The sequence below is a fragment of the Ursus americanus genome, chromosome 12 (genome assembly GCF_024610735.1).
Source record: "Ursus americanus isolate L20-20 chromosome 12, mUrsAme1.1.p, whole genome shotgun sequence".
Taxonomy (NCBI): domain Eukaryota; kingdom Metazoa; phylum Chordata; class Mammalia; order Carnivora; family Ursidae; genus Ursus; species Ursus americanus.
In genome coordinates, this window is record NC_142138.1 from 30227706 (window position 1) to 30244804 (window position 17099).

The window sequence follows — 17099 nt, forward strand, 5'->3', positions numbered from 1 at the left end:
GGGTGGGGCGGGGCAGCGGGAAAGGGAGAGAAGCCCATTCCCTGCTCAACAGGGAGCCCATGGTGGGGGTGCTCGATCTCAAGACCCTGAAATGAAGACCTGGGCCAAAGTCAAGAGTCAGCCACTCAACCTACTGAGCCACCCAGTCACCACCCCTGCAAGCAAATTTTTTATGAGGTATGTGTATGGTTTCCTCACTTTTCTTCAAGTCTGACCAATTTTTGAGCAAACCTTACTTTTTATTTTTTATTACTTTCTTATTAGAGAGTCTGTTCTGGACCATCTTGTAACAAATGGTGCTCCTCCATTCATTTTAGAATGTTTTACTCTTTTTTTTTTTTAAAGATTTTATTTATTTATTCAACAGAGATAGAGACAGCCAGCGAGAGAGGGAACACAAGCAGGGGGAGTGGGAGAGGAAGAAGCAGGCTCCCAGCGGAGGAGCCTGATGTGGGGCTCGATCCCAGACCGCCGGGATCACACCCTGAGCCGAAGGCAGACGCTTAAGGACTGCGCTACTCAGGCGCCCCTAGAATGTTTTACTCTTCTCCTGCATTATTTTTCCTCGTAGCACATTTTATCACCTGGCATTCTGTTTATTATTTTTCAAGCTGTAATAAATACTCTAATGCAAAAAAAATACTCTAATGCAAGCTCTGTGAGGGCAGGACCTATGTTTTGTTCACTACAGATCCCTGGTGGCTAGAACAGTACCCAGCACATAATGGGTATTCAGAAAATATTTACTGAATGAATTTATTAGTAGTACTCGTGTGCTATTAGTAGAACTGGATTTTCAACTTAGCTTTATCATTTATTTGTTGGTGACATCAGCTTGTTACTTCTCAGGCTCCAAGTTTCGTCATTTTAAAAAATGCAGACCACTTCTATTTCATTGGGTTCTTTTGCGGACTAGAACAGATGCCTAAGTTTCTCAGGGAAAGTGTTAGATCCAATTAGCACTAAAAATACAATAGCTGTTGTTGTTGTTAATATTCTGCTATTTGCTGGGTGACTGATTCAAGCAAGTTACCCCATCTTCTGAATCTCAGCTTATCAGTAATATGGGGTAATAATAGTATCTACTGCATAGGAATATTATGATTCAGTAAAACAATATTTATAAAGCACATAGTAACTTTTTTAAAAAAAGATTTTATTTCTTTATTTGAGAGAGAGAGACAGAGCATGAGCAGGGGGGGAGGAGGGAGAGGGAGAAGGAGAAGCAGCCTCCCCACTGAGCAGAGAGCCTGACGTGGGGCTCATCCCAGGACCCTGAGATCATGCCCTGAGCCAAAGGCAGATGCTTAACCAACTGAGCCACTCAGGCGTCCCTGTTGTTAGTATTAATTGAGCTTTGATTTGAGACAATTTATTCAGGCATGGGTTGGATTTCAGTGGAAGGAGAATCCAGGGACTATCTCTCATCCTGTATGACTTTTCTAGAAGGGAAGTTTTGATTGTTTCTATTCTCCTAAAAGGGTATGGGCTACCTGCTGATGGTTCCTGGATTTTTGCTTCGAATGACCTTTGCGTAAGTAAGGACTTCCACAGTGTAAATTTTTCCACTTAAATACAACTACAGAGGGAGAGTGTTCTATTTTTTCAATTACATAGGATTTGTGAAGATTCATCCCTTGTCTTCTTATACTTAATCAACATGCAATATTTTATGTGACTGTCCTCCACGTGTTAAGGAGGTAATATCCATGAGAGATGGCTTCTCTCTCTTTTTTTTTTTTTAACATTAGCCAAAAAAGAATATGGTTAGTGCTCAATTCTGTGAAGAACACTCATGTAGATAGTTTGCTTATTAACCAGGTTTGGTGTCATCCACACACTTATAATGTTAATAATTGCTAACTATTAATATTGTAAATGTCTGTTCTTCCAAGACTGAATGTTAAAATTAGAATTTAGAATTTAGTACAAGTATGTATAAATCATTTCAAACAGAAAAAAATGAATGCAAATCAGAGACCAGCTGGAGGCAGATTTGCATGATTATTTTAATGCTATGACAGGACACGAACACTTAGAAATTCGAATCAGCTTGTTTCTCATACCTGCAGGAGTTGCTGAATCTCTCTTACGATGTGGTCAAGTATCACCCTGAGTTATCCACAAATCCTACTGACAGAAATTTGAGAGTCCAGTGTCAAACTCACTCTATTTGTTTTCTCTGAACACTGGGTTTGACGATTGAAGTGGAATAAGCATTTTCACTATGGTGAGCAATGCTTAGCGCTCAAATTATTGGTGTTCCTTAAAATTGCTCCACGGTTTTCCAAAGATAAATCATGCCATCTGATTATTGGCAATCATTTGTCCAATCAGCACCCAAATGCAGACTGCCCTCTGTGTATTGAGCAGCCGCTTTTAAGAGAGAATAAAAGAGTAACAACTGCCATTTTCGAGAACCAGTCTAGACATAATCTTTTCTGCAGCATGAAACTGGTATTTGGCTGATTGAATCTTGTTGCACGATCATTTCTCATACATGTGCTAACGCCTTTAGTGCTATTCATAAAACTGTTCATAATGATGACTTCATAGGGTTTTCTTTCCTTTTTAGGGACATGATTATCTATCTGCTTTTAGTTTTACCCTGTTGCTCTTGAAGTGTATCTGTGTGTGTGTGTGCACGTGCGCGTGTGCACGTGTGTGTCTGTATATTTGTATATAGTGCCCTCTGGCCTTTTTGGCAATTATTTTCATTTTAGTTACTCAAATGAATTGCTGGTTAAACATAAGCTTCGATGGTCATGTAGAATGGGAGATGATTCTGGTTTAAAAGGATAACTAGGCAAGTATTTCTGAAAATTAATAAGGTTATCACTCCACATAAACAAAGTCATTTTTTAGGAACAGAACATTTGATGTGTTGCTTGATGTTTCAGTCTGGTATGGCATTTGAAGAACATAAAGTTGTAACATAGATTTTCATTTTAATGGGAGAGTTGTAATACCCTCGTAATTTTTTTTTTTTTTTTACTTCTCATTAGTTTTTACAACCTATGAATTACCTAAAACAACTTCAGTCATTTGAATTTTGACTTGCCACTTATTTTCCTATGAGCAAAATTGTCGTTTGAGAAATGGAGTCTGTATTTATGGTATTGGTGTCTAAGGCTAGACGTGTGGACTATTACAGAGTTTGCAGATGCTGCCATGTGTAATGCAGCTCTCCTGCCATCTATCTGGGGCTCTGTTCAATATATGATTATGGAGAAGAATAGAAAGGAATGACAATGAAGTAGTAGTTACTGTCAATCTTATGGTAATATAATGAGAATTTAGGGGACTTTTCTGTACACTGGTTTAGCTCTACTATTTTAGACTTGTCTGGGGAACATTTTGTACAATTTATTTTAAGCTTATTTTTCCAGTTTGTTCCTTGATATATTATTACATTATTATTTACTTAAAAAATAGTCAGCATCACAAGACTTTCAGGCTTTTATAGCTTTTCTGTTGTTGTTGATTTCTATACTAAATTTCAGAAATGATTTTTTTTGGGGGGTAGAAACAAGTAAATCATTTGTGCACATATATGTAATTGCGTATATGTGTTCTATATATGTTTGGGGAGGGTAGAGATGAGTAATGACTGTATGTACATTTGCATGTTATTGAAACATCAGTTCATTGTAATATATATACATATACATCAACGTATGGTCGGATGTATGCATCCATATAAAGTTATACCTACAGGTATGTGTGTCTCTTGTTTCTCTTTGCCACTTTTTCTCCCCCCCAGTCATTTTAATAACTATTTATATATTTTTCTATAATTTTTTTTTTACTTCAGCTCATTTCCAGTCATGAACTGTGTTATGTGATCATCCCTTATGTGAGCCAAAAGCATCTCCATGGGAGTATTTCTCTGAAAAAGTTGTCTCTGCTTCATGATAGATAAATTACCTTATCCAAGTCACCAAAACTGAGTTAGGAAATGTATGGCCAGCCCAGGGGCTTCTAGTTCTTCCAAGTTTGCCCAGGACTGAGACTGCAAGTGCAAAGTTGAGTGTTGACCCTTTGAGAATGGTCACTAGGAGCAAACCAACTCATGAGGACCATCAGTGGGAGCTGGTGCTGTTTGGAAGTGGGCTGGAAATCAGGGCTCACTGTAGGCAGGTCATTGCGGCTGATCAGAGGATGCTTTCTCACACAAAACGAATTGTGTTGGCCTGGGTAGGAGTCTCCTTTAGACATGATTAGGCATGGAGAAGGGTTCTTAAAAACCAAACTATCTTATTTTGATGAAAAGTTTTACAGGCATGGATTTGCCCCAGTGTTCCATTCACGTTCTCCCCCTGAGCATGGCCAGCCTCCTGTCCCTGATGAGGAGTCGTGATGATCATGACCATGATCTGAGAGCAGCAGGTTCCATTTCCTTTTTTTTTTTTTTTTTAAGATTTTATTTATTAGAGAGAGCGCACGCACAAGCACGGGGAGCAGCAGGCAGAGGCAGAGGGAGAAGCAGGCTCCCTGCTGAGCAAGGAGCCCGTTTTGGGACTTGATCCCAGGACCGTGGGATTGTGACCTGAGCTGAAGGCAGATGCTTAACCTACTGAGCCACCCAGGTGTCCCAGCAGGTTCCATTACCTGACCAAGCGGCCTCCTCTGTCCTGTCAAGGCAGCTTGTCATCTGGCCCTCATTATAGCTCTGTGAGCTGCGGACTACCATTATCTCCACTTTATAGGATCAGAGAGGTAACTTGTCACCAGGTTAGTTAGTGGTAGAGCTGGGACTCAAATCTAGGACTGCGTTGCTTCCTAACTCAAACCAATGTTCTTTGCTTTTGCTTCGCTTGATGCCTGACTTTGAGTTCAGTTCAAAACTACTTCATTCTTCCTGTGACCTTGCAGGCACTGTGGCACTGACGAATCAGAGATGACCAAGACACAGGCCTTTCATGGGAGAAACTCACACCTAATTGAAGGAGACAGACACATAAGCCATTTTACAGTAGTCCCCCCTTATCCATGGTTTTGCTTTCCATGGTTTCGGTGACCCACAGTCAACCAAGCAGCTGGTCCTCCTTCTGACATAGCCTCAGAAGGTCAATAGTAGCCTAAAGCTATGACACAACGCCTTATCATTTACTTCACTTCATCTTATCACCGTCACAAGAAGGGTGAGTAAAGTACAATAAAATAAAGTGAGAGAAAGAAACCGTATTTACATAACTTTTATTTTAGTATCTTGTTAAAATTGTTCTATTATTAGTTATTGTTGTTAATCTCTTATTGTGCCTAATTTATAACTTAAACTTTATCATAGGTATGTATGTATAGGAAAAACATATATTTTGGGTTTGCGTTAATCCACAGTTTCAGGCATCCAGTGGGAGTCTTGGAATGGACTCCCTGTGGACAAGGGGGAGGACTGTACTGTAACACAGCTGAGGGTCTCTGGAATGTAAGCTCCAGGAGAGGAGGGCTTTTGTCTTTATGTTCTGGAGCATGTAAAATAGTGACTGAAACATGGTAGGGACTCATTAAATATTTGTTAAATGCGTGTATGAACTTGTCTTGGAAGGAAGCATTTTTTGCCTTGTCCATGGTTCTCACTTGTGCTTTCAATCCAAATTCTACTCCTGGCTCCTGATCCCTACCTGGCTTTGCCCACAAGCTCCTGGGACCCCTTGCTACCATTTGTACTCATTCCACAAATGCTTTCTGGAATATATACTATGTTCTAGGTATTGCATTAGCATTAGGGACATAAAGGTGGACAGACCAGGTATCGTCCCTGTCCTCATGGAGGAATACTTTACTACACAGACAATCTGAATTCAATTCAGCTCCTCATCCACATGTGAGCTTTAGCCTATGCCATCCTTATGTCATCAGCAGGTTTGATTCTTTAAGTATCCGAATGATAGAGAGGGCCGCATACCCCAACTGTGACATGACTAGTTGCCACACCCTCTGAGTTTCTCTGTAAAGACCTCCTGCTATGTATTCTTATACAAAATCTACTTTGTTTGTCTGGGATTTTCTGTGGTGGAAAGAAGCAGCCAGCTCTCAAAGTAAACCCACTGACCATTGGGAAGAGAAATGGCATTCACACGTATACTCTGCTATGTGCCAGGCAATATTCTGGGGGTGTTTCTTCCTTCATTTAGCTTGCATAGTAACCCTGAGAAGAAAGTGGTATTTTCTCTGTTTTGCAGAGAAGGCCCACTGAGGTTAGTGAGGTGTTCAAGCTCAGGGAACAAGGGAGCAGTAGAACTGGAATGAGAAATGAGGCTCGGTCTCCCTGCAAACCTGTTTGTCTGGGATTGTGGTGTATTCACAAGAACAAGAGTAAGGGTCGAGGAGGGCTGGAGAGGGAGTTGCCTGGTGGCGCCATTTATATCAATGCCCTGGAAATTGTACCTCTAAGTCATTACCATGGTCGTCTGCTCTCTGTAACCTCGCAGGGGGGCTTCCTCGTGTTCCTCTGTAGATGTATGAGCTTGTACAGAGCACCTCCACTCTGCGGCAGTCTTTAGAGTTCCCCAAGGATTCTCACAGAGATCACAATTATTTAGGTTCTAAATTACCCTTGTCCAGTTTTAAGCAGATGAGCAGTATTTTCGCCCTCTAAACAATGATTCCTGAGGCTTATTGCTGCAATAATACTACAGTTAGTTTCCAAGGAAACTGCATATCCATTCCTTCCCTCTGTTCCTCCCATTTCCTCAAGCCCGAGTTTTTTTTTTTAAACTTAAAATGTGCCATTTTAACCTCCTGCTATTGTTAAAGTTTTAGCTCCAGCACCAATTCCTAAGAAATTAGTTTCCTTCTGGTCTTCTTATGTTTAGGATTTTTTTGCAGAATAGCTGTGCATTCTAAATGACACTGAAACAAATTACTGCCTTCGTTTTAACACGCAGTAGATGAGTGTATCACGCTTCAGAGTTATAGCTTCTTTAGCCAAAATATTCTGGTTGTTTTACATGCTATGGTTGTATAATTGCTTGCTTGATATTCCATTGTGAGGCCTGGGAGTAAAGTAGAGATTAGGCTAAGATATATAGGTATATTTCACACTCAGTATGTGTGTGCATTCCAGTTAACTGACTGGCTAGATTCAATAAATTTGCAACCTCCAGATAAATTAATTATTGGATTTAAGCATCACTCTTCTACAGATTATGATACTGGTAACTAAAAACATCCTTGGACATTGTGTAAACCCCTGAATTCAGGCAGCCATGTTTGCTACAAAAGGCAATGAAGTGTGTATTTCGTCCAGAATTCCCTGGAGTACTTTGTAATCCTGCTGGAAGGTAGGGGGGTAGCTGCACAACCTACAGATGTCAACATGCAGACCCGGCTTAGGCATTAGAGGTGTTGATTGAAGATCGTCTCTCCTGATTCTTCGGTTTCCCTACCCCCTCCCTTCAGGTGAGCAGTGCTGTGTTTATGGAGACCACTCCTGGCAGTGCTTACAGGTCTAGAGCAGCTAACTTCCCATCACTGGGTCCATCCTAGGCATTGCCTCGAGCCTCTGTGCCTCCCTGCATCCTCTGACCTTTGATAGAGAGACCTATCTATACCTTAGGGGGTTTTTTGTTTGTTCTTTGCTTTGAAAACACTTTGAGACTGAGCTCTTGGGGCATGTGGAACTTGGGATCTGATTTGTGTTCAGAAATCAGTCAGTTTATGACAGATAGCAGGCAATTTGGACATAATCTGTATGTAGTAGGTAAAGGCAAAAGTGATTATTATGGTGTGTTTGGGAGTAGGAAGGAATTCGCTTATGCAGAATCAGGATTGTGAGGTTCGCTAAGGGATTGTTGTATGTGGAAATTGATCTGCCATTTACTTAGTCTTTTAAGCCCTCCGACTGCCTAGGGTCTAACTAGGTACTAGCTTCTTGTTAGGCAACAGGTCTAGAGCCAGTCTTTCCAGAAGAATTGGATGGGCATAGGAGAGTATAATCCCACCCCTTTTCCCCAAAGGAGAATGGGAACAGGAGCTTCCTTGAGAGATCCTGGCCCTGCCAAGCTGTATGTTCTTTCTATAGGGAATTTGTTCCTGCTCTGGGAAAATATACTTTGTGTATATTGCCCACCTTCATGGGGGTAAGCACTTCAATTCTTTTCCTATATTAAAGTGAATTTGTATCCTTTACCTCTATCACCACCACCCCTGTGATAAGTCCACAGCTTCTAGGACCCAGAGACCAGCGACAAGCACACAGGGCCTTTCTGCCAGTTTTGTATCCATTTCTGTATGCAGTTACCCTGGGCTTCTGGAGTCCTCTCTCTGATCTGGGCTGAAGCCAGCAGGCCAGTAGACAGTGGAGTGAAATATGAAGGGACTTAGGTTCACTTTGGTCATTGCGATGAGTGAATCTAGAATTTTTTAATCTGAGAATCATGGACCTAATGAGGAATAGTGAGTAGAATGACTCATCAGAGATCAGAAGCCTGCAAAGAGTAAATCCAACAACAACAAATAGTCTAAAGTTTGAAATTCCTTCATCTTAATTGGAAATGTTAGCTTAATTTGCAATTAGATTTGTCCCACTGCCCCACATGCAGGTGGGCAAGGGAAAGGCCCTCGGGAGAGGTATAGCTCGTGCACGTGGAGAGCACAAGGACCACACTGCAGAGACAGGTGGGCGCCGGGTCCAGCTGCCGACCCTGAAGGGCCTATGGTCCATGCTAAGGAGTTTGAGCATCATCTTGGAGGCTTGAAGGAACCACTGAAGGCTATCATGTGGAGACTGACATGGTGGGGCTGGAGGCATGAGTTTCTAATCATTGAATCGCAGTAGAGTGTGAACTCTGAGAGCTCAGTTGTGACTGATGAAGGAAAGTCCATCTGATTGATGGACGTTCTTTTCCTTATGAGAACCTTCTGACTTTTGGGGTAGAATCTTAACATCCTCATTTGAAGACGACTTATTGTGTCTAGCTGTTAATTAACGCAACAAAATTAATGTAGTACATGACACGACATTTCGCCAGTCTAGTAATTGATGGTAATTTGTTCAGGAGTGTTCTGTGATAGTGGTAGGATTCAAAGACTGTATTATCTGCCATCTTTGTGAGTAGTTTGGAGGGTAGAGTAGGATGAGAGTCAGGCTCAGAGAGGGGAAGGAAGGAAAGATTTCAGAAAACAATGGAAAATTGTTAGAAAAGTACACAGGACACCAAGCTTTCAGCCCAGTGACTTCTTGCTGTTTTGAAATGGTTGTTAGTTCCTTCTTGGCAAGCTTTGAGACATATGTTGGAAGTTGGAAGGAATTGGTTTACATCATATTGAAAAATAAAACAAGGCACACAAAGCAGACAAAACAACAAGAAAAACCCCACACAAACAAACACAAATGAAATTATTTAGTGAGGCAATTTCTTCCAAATTTCAGCTAGAATGTGCAGAAAAGATTCTTGTCTGTGGTCCACAAGGGCTTCAGAAATTTGACCCATCCTTATTGATCGGATTTATAAAATAATGTTTTCATCATTTGTTGAAAAATGTAATTTGCTATTCAGCATTTTTTTTTTTTTAACACAGAGAGGTCTGTTCTTAAGATAAAGCTTGTTAGTCATCCAGTAAAAACCGTGGGACTGATAAATAAAAAGTAAATAAGCGTGAGCTATATTTATTTGAGGCCCCCAGGATAAAGGTGCTCTCACTGAAAGGACATATGTAAATGGAATCAGGCAGTTTCCCATCCCCGGTAGCTCATTAAAATATGGATGTTGATTCTAGTAGCAGAAGTAGAAGTGAAATTAGAGTATAGAAACTCCTTTCTTAAAGTTTGGCCTGAAGACCAGTGCCATCACCATCACCTGGGAACTTTAGAAATTCAGAGCCTCTAGCCCTTTGCCAGTCTTACTACATCAGAATCTGCATTTTACTGTGCTGCTCAGTTGATCTGTTTGCACATTAATGTTTGAGAACAACTCTGTGGACTACCTTTTCAAGGCTTGGCCACGTGCAAGGGGGAATGGATGTGGAGAAAGTCCTCGTCAGAGATGGAACATGGGTTCATGGCACTTTTTTTTTTTTTTTTTTAAGATTTAATTTTTAAAAAAATAATCTCTTTGTGAGGCTTGAACTCACAACCCCAAAATCAAGAGTCACATGCTCCACTGACTGAGCCAGCCAGGTGCCCCTACTTTTTTTTTTTTTTTAACTTGGACAAGCTGTGATCACTTTTGTATTTTAGAGGAGACCTTTGGGAATAAGAGATTGAAGAGAAAGAAGAGAAGTGGCCAAGTTTCTGGGGAGAAGGAGGGACTGAGATGCAGATACTGGATGAGTGACCCCTTGTTCTTTTGAGATCGGAGGGAGGAAAGGTTGGAAGTCACATAAATTCTCCTGAATGTTGGAAAGGGTTAAGTAGGGAAGTTGGAAAGTTGAGGATAGTTGGACATGATGGCTAGCTCTCACTGACAATGGAGGTGAGAGTAAAGGTCAGCGTTGGTCACAGGATTAAAGGAAGTGAAGGGAAGCACACTGTGGGGTGCGGTGGTGGAGAAACAGTAGGTTAAGAAAAAGGAGACCTGAGTGATAGCTTGTTTTGGCCACTCTCTTAGTCAATTCAAAATGCCTTCTACATCTCTATACTGGAAGAGTTACTCTGGATCTCTATATACTAAATTTCAGTGCTAGGCATCATGCAATTAAAGAAGCTAATGCTGGCCTAAAATGTGGGACTGCATTGAATAATTTTTAACAGATTTAAATTCTGGTCTGGTTAACATCCAGTGTTACCTTAGTTTCAGGTGTACAGTATAGTGATTCAACAATCTGTACATGACTCAGTGCTTATCACAGTAAGTATATTCTTAATCCCCATCACCTCTTTTATCCATCTCCCCACCCAAACTGGTAACCACCAGTTTGTTCTCTATAGTTAAGACTCTTTTTTTTCGTTTGTCTCTTTTTTCTTTGTTTGTTTTGTTTTTTAAATTCCATGTATGCGTGAAATATATGTTATTTGTCTTTCTCTGATTGACTTATTTCACTTAGCCTAATACTCTCTAGCTCTATCCATGTTGTTTCAAATGACAAGATTTTATTCTTTTTATGGCTAAGTAATATTCCTTTCTCTGCGTGTGCGTGTACATGTGTGCGTGTGTGTATGTGTATGCCACGTTTTCTTCATCTATTCACGTATTGATGGACACTTGGGCCACTTCCATAATTTGGCTATTATAAATAATGCTGCAGTAAACATAGGAGTGCATGTATCTTTTTTAGTGTTTTCACATTCTTTGGGTAAACGCCCAGTAGTGAAATTACTGGATCATATGGTAATTCTATTTTTAGTTTTTTTGAGGAATCTCCATATTGTTTTCCACAGTGGCTGCTCCAGTTTGCATTCCCACCACCCGTGCACAAGGTTCCTTTTCCTCCACATCCTGGCCAGCACTTGTTTCTTGTGATTTTGATTTTAGCCATTCTGACAGTTGTGAGGTGATAGCTCATCGTGTGTGTGGTTTTTTTTTTTTTTTTTTTTTTAAGATTTTACTTTTTAAGTAATCTCTATACCCAACATGGGGCTCGAACTCACAACCCTGAGATCAAGAGTTGCATGCTCTTACAAACTGAGCCAGCCATGCGCCCACCTCATTGTGGTTTTGATTTGCATTTCCCTGATGATGAGTGATGTTGAACATCTTTTCATGTGTCTGTTGGCCATCTTGCTTTGACTAAATTAATACTTTCTTATTTCGAAAAAGTCAGAGCATCTTTATACATGAACAGCATTTCTTCAAAGTCCATCATCTGAGTGTGAGAGATGGAGAATCTTGCACAGATATGTGGTAAATTTTGCCCGTAGTCATGAACTGAGGTTAGGTACCAGGCTCCACTAGCTCCCTGCTAAAAGTTCTTTCTGCTAGACAGTTTACATTTCATGATTTATCAAGAGCCTGCCTGCACTCTACTTGACTTGGGAAAGGAATTTTTGAGGAGTCCTGCTCTCACAGAACGTCTGTGGGAAAGCCAAAGTACAAGTTAAAGAGAGAGACATTTTAATATTTTATTATCTTGACACACAGCCTCAGACACCCCTTCCACTCTTGCTGCCAACAGGAAGTCGTAGCTGTTTTTCAACCTTCTGGTGTCTCCTTGTTGCTGGGGCCGGTGTTTTGGTAAGACGATGTTTTGTTTTGAGGCCAGGTGGTTAAAATATCCCGCCTTAACAGGAATATTCATGGCAATGTACTTCTCAGCGCTGTGGATCATTTTTCAAAGCTTTTCACTGCTTTTGCTCTTTGATCAGGAAAAATCACTTAACAGTGAGACTGGAATCTACTTTCATAGACTCCCATGTGTCCTTATTCTCACCTACTGGTCTTTACTTCTCTGAAGAGTCTGACCTTATGAATTAAATTCTTTTTGATTGTAACATTAGTCAGGCGAATTGGGAAACTGGGGACTTTTGTTTGTTGATCCTTTTATCGTCTACTTTTTTGCCTGTAAAGGTCATTTTTCAATTTCCCCGGAAGGTAATTTTACTTCTCTTAGTAATTCTCAATAAACAGTAAGCTTAGGACATTCATATAAAAGCCAGAGTAAACATTAAGTTTAAGAGTGTCATATAAAAACTAGAAACCTTTATGCTTCTGAATGTTGCTTAAATTAGACAGAAGAAAATATCCATAATGAAAGTAGCAGATACTTCCACCCTGTGCAAGGTCCACAAAAGCAAGCCGTGGCCCCTTCTCTTAAGGAATCTAGATGCGTAATACTTCTCATCAATGCCACTTTCTCAAAGATGCCTTCCTTAATGCCTACTTCCCTTTCAATTATGCATCCCTTTATATCTTCTCTTAGCATTCTAGACTTCCTCCACAACAGTTAACACAACTATAATTATGTATTTTTTTGAATAATTATTTGTTTAAAGTTAACCTGCCTCCCCCCAGACTATAAGCTCCATGATGGCAGAAGCCTTGGTGTAACTGTAGTAGCTGCTAAGTAAATATTTGTGGAATAAATACTGATAATAACAATACTTATTGTGTTTGCTGTATACCAGGAGCTGTGCTAAATGCTTTGCCTATCTTATTAATCCTTTGTCCTAGTCTGCTCAGGCTGCCATAATAATGTACCATAGGTTGGGTGGCAGAAACAAGAGAAATTTATTTTCTCACCATTCTGAGATTAGAAGTTCATGGTAAGGTCTGGCTGACTTGGGTTCTAGTTAGGGTTCTTTACCTGACTTATAGACAGCCACCTTCTCATGGTATCCTCGCATGGCAAAAAGAGAGACAGCTGGCTCTCCCATGTCTCTTATTGCAAGGAGTCTAATCCCATCAGATCAGGGCCTCACCTTCATGATCTCATTTCGCTTTAATCACTTCCTGACTCCAAATACAGCCTCATTGAGGTTTAAGTCTTCAGTATATGTATTTTAGGGGGACACATATGCCTCCCAACAACCCTAATGAAGTAGGTAGGCACGGCTTATCTCTGTCTTACAAATGAGGAAACTGAGGCTTAGAGCAAGCAGCTTGCCCAGAGTTGCATCAGTTAACCAGCCCGGACATACTGCTTATTGCTCGTGTACTCAAATTGGGCCTACAGAGGTGTAAAGGTATGAACAATGAGGAACTACAGACTAAAGAAGCGATTAGAGTTGGTAGGGAATAAGCTAGGGAAGACTTTCGGAAGAGAAGTACTCTGAGACACTGAGTAGGATCTCATGGAACTGTATGAAAGGAAGAGGGTTTTAGAGACTAGGACAGTACTGCTTAAACCTGTGTCTTAGAACCCCATTGTACTCTTACAAAGTACTGAGAATCTTAAAAGCTTTTGTTTATGTGAATTTTATCTATTGATATTCATAATATTAGAAATTAAAACTGGGAAGATGTAAAAATATTTATTAATTCTTTTAAAAGTAATAATAAACTCATTACATGTGAACACAAATAATATATATTTAGGAGGAGTAATTATATTTTCCAAAATAAGAAAAATTAGTGAGAATGTTAACAGAATTTTTTTTTCTTTTTCTTTTTTTTGGAAATGTCTCTAATGTCTGCCTTAATAGAAGGCCCCTGGATTTTCACATCTGCTTCTCCGTTCAATCTGTTGCAATATGTTGTGTCGGTTGAAGTAGATGAAGAAAATTCGGCCTTACGCAGGTACGTAGTTGGAAAGGGAGGTACGTTGGAATAGCCTTTTTAGATAATTGTGGACATTCTGCTTTGTTATTATAGCATACCTGCAAGTGGTAGTTTTGTAAAGGTTAGTTGCAGTATGAAATCTGAAACTGAATCAATGAACTTTTCATATTCTGTTATGCTAAAATCCATTGGTCTAGCTTGCACTTGGAATGGATTTTTTACCCGTGTATGATTTTGTAACATCTTGCATTGGTCATTTGAGAATATCGGTTCACTGAGTTAATGCAGATCTTTCAAATGTTGACACATTTCATTACACAATAGCCCAAAATTGCATTCCTTAATATCACCACTCAAATATCTCATCAGAAATGTCTTTAAGTACTGGGAAGCTGTCAAGCTCATGGTGGCAGACTCAAGTTTTATAAAATCCTAATTTTCACTTAAAACTAGATTTTTATCATTGGCATCAAATACTGTTAGTTGTTTTTCTTGAAGTGGTAGGATTACTTCATTCATTTTCAAGCAGATGCCTGCCAAATGCCTGCATCTAAATAATCATACTTTGTTAGTTTTCCAGTCAAGTAAAAACCATGTATGATGAAAAAAGCAACTAGTTGAACTCACAATTCAGACAATTGCACAAGTGCTTTTCCTCATGACAGCCATTGTGTTTACACATGCGGAAGTGCTTTATTCATTTTCCCATTTCATAGACTATGAAAAGGGTGTGTATTCAGGATTTAATTAGATTAATAATTCTTACTGCTCCATTAAGAACACTTTTTTGGGCACGTGGGTGGCTCAGTCGGTTGAGTGTCTGCCTTCAGCTCAGGTCGTGATCCCGGAGTCCCGGGATCGAATCCCGCGTCAGGCTCCCTGCTCAGTGGGGAGTCTGCTTCTCCCTTTGCCCTTCACCCCTCTGTTGCTTTGTTGCCCTCTCTCTCCCAAATAAATAAAGTCTTATAAAAAAGGCATTTTTAAAAAAGATTTTAGTTAGTTATTTGTGTGCCCACATGTGCATACGAGTAGGGGGAGGGGTGGAGGGAGAGGGAGAAGCAGACTCCCTGCTGAGAGCATGACCTGAGCCGAAGTCAAATGCTTAACCCACTGAGCCACCCAGGTGCCCCAAGAACACTCTTAATTGGAACTGCTATTTATTTTACTGCGAGTGGCATGGCCTTGGGGAACACGGATTACAGGTAGTTTGGTGCCAGTGCCTTCATTCATGCTAGGGCACTAGCACTTTTACCTGTTGTTGCTTTTGTGTCTTTGGTACCAACGTCAACAAAGTGAAAAAGGCAAATACACCTTCGTATTATTAAAAAAAAAAGTTTGGCCCCATAGCCCCCTAATAGGGTCTCATGGACTCCTCCTTCCCCTGCCCCAAGATCTGTGTACTGTGCTTTGAGAACTCTTGGGCTAGAGGAATTGTGTTATGGGTGACTTCCGTGAAAGAAGCCAGGAACAGGCCTGCACCTGGTTTGAGTATAAAGTTCATGGATAGAAACTCTGAAATGAGTGTGGGGTGGGGATGGACAACCCTTAAATGAGATTGGTAAGAGATGGAAAGGTTTTAGCAGACAGTCCTAAAGCTCAGAATATCAGATTCTGGGGTAATTTGTCCTCAAGGAAAATCAGGAGTTTCCGCAATTTGTTGGAACAGAATGATACTGTCCATGGGTTTTTTTCTCATCTGTAGAGTGGGAATGTAATAGTATTATTATTTTTTGAGTTAATGTCTAAACACCTTAGAACAGGGCCTGGTACATAGTAGGACCTATCTAAATGTTGTTATTGTGAAGATGGAATTTTGCTATAGTTATGGGATGAATTAGGGGACTGTTCCAAACTTCAGCAGATGGCAGAATGCTCCACAGGGCTTCTTTAGGCAAAGATTGCTAGGCCCTACCTCTGGAATTTCTGATTAAGGAGGTCTGAGATGAGCCCATGAATCTGTATTTCTGTCAAGTTCCTGGGTGATACTGGCGCTATTCTTCTGGGTAGCACATTCCTTGAAACTCTGAATCAGAGGAATTTGCTCTGTGTCCTTTTCTTTCCCAGGTAACCAGCAAGCCAATGCCTATTATTTGATAGCCTTAGATGGAAAATGATGTCTGCTTATTCTTCCTGTTTAGTTTGGTTTGTTTCATTTAATTTTTCCCAAGAATTGAAAAATTTCCTGCATGTTTATGTGTTTCTTCTCTGACCAATAACCCGATGCAGTATTTACTTTTGAAAACATGCTCTGGTTCGCCGCACTTAATCGCTATTAAAGCCAGGTGACCAGGTTCCAAAAATTCACCTGTCAGTGGTTTTACTCACCAGCATAATTTTCAACAGCTCTAAGCACCCTGACTAATGTCACAGGGCATCTTTGCAGTTTTCTGAACCTTCTGTAGCTTACTTTCTTCCCGGGCTCAGAAGTATAGATAAGACTGCTGATGTTAAGGCTGTCGATGAAGGTGTGCTAAATGAAGAGTGTTGGCAGTGTGATGATTACCATTGTTGTTGATTTAAAATTGTACGTTCACTTGACAAATATGTGCGTGCCAACCACGTGTGAGGCTTTGTGCTAGATGCTGAGAACCAACCAACCAAACAAACAAAAAAACCCAAGATGGGCATCAACCAGTCTGGGTTACTGGTAAGTCAACAAGCTGTTATAAAATAGGGAAGGACAGGGAGGTGGTTGGGCTGAAGGGGGGCACCTAATTGATGAGGGGGCAGGGATATTTTCCCAGGGTCCCAGGGTAAGTGATATTGAAGCTGAAGCCTTAGAGTGGCTTTCAGTTACTCAGGTGAAGAAAGCAGGGAAACTATGGGAACAATTTTCTGGCCTAAATACATAGTGTGTAGGGAGACCTGGAAGAAAATGAAAGCATAATGTTTTTGTGAAGGAGTTTAATTTGGCTGGCTTATTAAGGTTGGGTCAAAGGGGGCAGTGTAGGAGGTGGGAAATCACAAGAAGGTAGAAAAGTTAGGCAATGTCCGCATGTC

The 17099-nt window shown here is 40.5% G+C and overlaps 1 protein-coding gene across 9 annotated transcripts in view; it reads left to right on the forward strand.

Moving 5' to 3' along the window:
* ST6GALNAC3 (ST6 N-acetylgalactosaminide alpha-2,6-sialyltransferase 3) overlaps positions 1–17099 on the forward strand; it is a 514884-nt gene that overhangs the window by 96551 nt on the left and 401234 nt on the right. For 4 of the 9 annotated variants that reach the window (XM_045801990.2, XM_045801998.2, XM_045801997.2 and 1 more), the window contains exon 1: positions 1–17099. This exon is cut by the window's right edge and continues 21895 nt beyond it. The exons of 4 other annotated variants lie outside the window; for them this stretch is intronic. The gene's annotated coding sequence lies outside the window, so the exon portion shown is untranslated. One more of the 9 variants, XM_087866013.1, reaches the window with a different exon arrangement.